We start from the raw sequence: 1,913 nt of genomic DNA, 5'->3' as shown, positions 1-1,913 counted from the left end.
CGTTGCTGCTGTTGGGTCACTTCTGGCTGTGCCTCTCGTCCTTCATGGAGCAGCTTCCTTCGGGCTTGTCACAGCGCATCAGAGGCTGCCCCTCCCTCCTGGCCCCACCTGCATTTCTCACTCCTCACTTCCTGGGCGCCAAGTCTTTGGGACTCCTCCCTCTCCTGTCCTTTCACCTCCCCAACCCAGCCATTAGTCAACAACCATCTTGAACCCCCTCCGTCAAGCCTTCCTGGTTGAGCTCTGGCTCATAGATTTTCTCTTTTCTCTAAACTCCCACAGCACTTAGCCTGGGGTACACAGTTTAGCACTTAATTATATATTGTCTTTTATTGTTTGTTTTTATTTGTTGTGTTAGTTTTGTCTTTCCCAGTGAGGTGGCAACACGTCTTTTTTTTTTTTTTTAAATCTCTCACAGTACTCTAATAGGAAGAGGGTTAATACTTCTTCATCTACCCATAAGGGTTGACTGATGGATTGATAGGCACAGCTGTGAGACCTCCTACCCATCTCTGCAGTGCTTAATAAGTATCTGTCAAATTTATTAAACTGACTTGAGTAACAAAGATCAGCTCGGAATCTAGTATTCAGCTGGGCAAATCACACCATCTTTGCATCCATTTTCTCATCTGCAAAATGGAGATTAAAATGGGAAACCAGCCTACCTCAGAGAGGTACTATGAGGCTTAAATAGACATCGTAGTATGAACTATATGAATGTTAGGGATTGTTATATCTCACATTTCTTTTTGCAGGAGTCACAGGGAAAAGTGGGGTTTGGCGTTTATCACGGGGCATGGGTCCCTTTCTCACCTTTGTTAGAATGGTAGGCCATTCTCAGGGAAGTCTGACCACAAAGGGAAAGGTAGGAAAAGAATAAACATGATCCCTTGGCTTCCAGTTTTCCTGAGAAGGTTTTAAAGTTGTGGAAAATACAATATGGTGGTGGGATTTTGAAGCAGAAATTCCCCAACTAAGTTAGTCTTTGCTGTTCCTTAACTTACCTATTCTTTTGGTACACTTCTCTCCAAACCTACCACTGTCTTAATTCTCTCCTGGCAGGTCTGAAGCAAAAAATGGTATAAGGAAATCTTAGTGATTTTGGGGATCCTCTTTCTCTATTTCATTTTTTACAGATTCCAAATATTACTTTGGCTATCAATTATGAATTGACATAATTTTTCTTTTTTCTTCTTATGTATCTCTCTTCACTTTTCCCCTTCCCCCCGTCTTTACCTTCCTTTTTCTTTTCCTCTCTTCCTGTCCTTGGTCCTTATTTTAGTTGATCAAAATACCAAAGTATATTTGTTATCATCAGTGCTATTTCCTGAGATGGTTTTTGTTTTGTTTTTAATTAAAATAACACTATTTGGGGTGAATGATATATCTCTATCTATCTATCTATCTATCTATCTATCTATCCAGTGTTTAGTGTTTAACCCTGGACTGATTGTTTTCGCTTGGGTTAGTGTTTCCCAGCCAGGCTTAATGCATATACACATGCAATTTTTCCCAGGGCCCTTTTCACTCCTATTACTCTAGTATTTAACACTAACCGATGTTATTCCTTTTTAAGGCTCAACTCCAGGTTTGAGCCTTGGCTGAGAAAGTGGCCTAACCCCGTCGCCACCTAGAACACTATAGGAGTCAATGGGACCCTGGTTCGTATGGAGATCTCTGCCCTCCAGCTTTTCAGGACATAAGGGGTACTGTCATGGAAAAAGCGAAGCCTAATTTCCCATGCCTCGTCCCTTTCTGGGAAGGGCACGGCGTGTCGTGGGCACTACACTTGCTCCAGCGTCCTAGGGAGAAAACACCACAGCCTTTCCCGCCCCATGAAAAGCACCATTCTCCAGGTGGGTCTAGATGTTCCCCTTCCCGGCCAGGGAGAAGGGCCACAGCTGCCCCTCTCG

The sequence above is a fragment of the Neophocaena asiaeorientalis genome, unplaced genomic scaffold (assembly GCF_003031525.2).
Source record: "Neophocaena asiaeorientalis asiaeorientalis breed wild unplaced genomic scaffold, Neophocaena_asiaeorientalis_V1.1 scaffold657, whole genome shotgun sequence".
In the NCBI taxonomy this organism is placed as follows: Eukaryota; Metazoa; Chordata; class Mammalia; order Artiodactyla; family Phocoenidae; genus Neophocaena; species Neophocaena asiaeorientalis.
Note: the sequence above shows the minus strand (reverse complement) of the source record.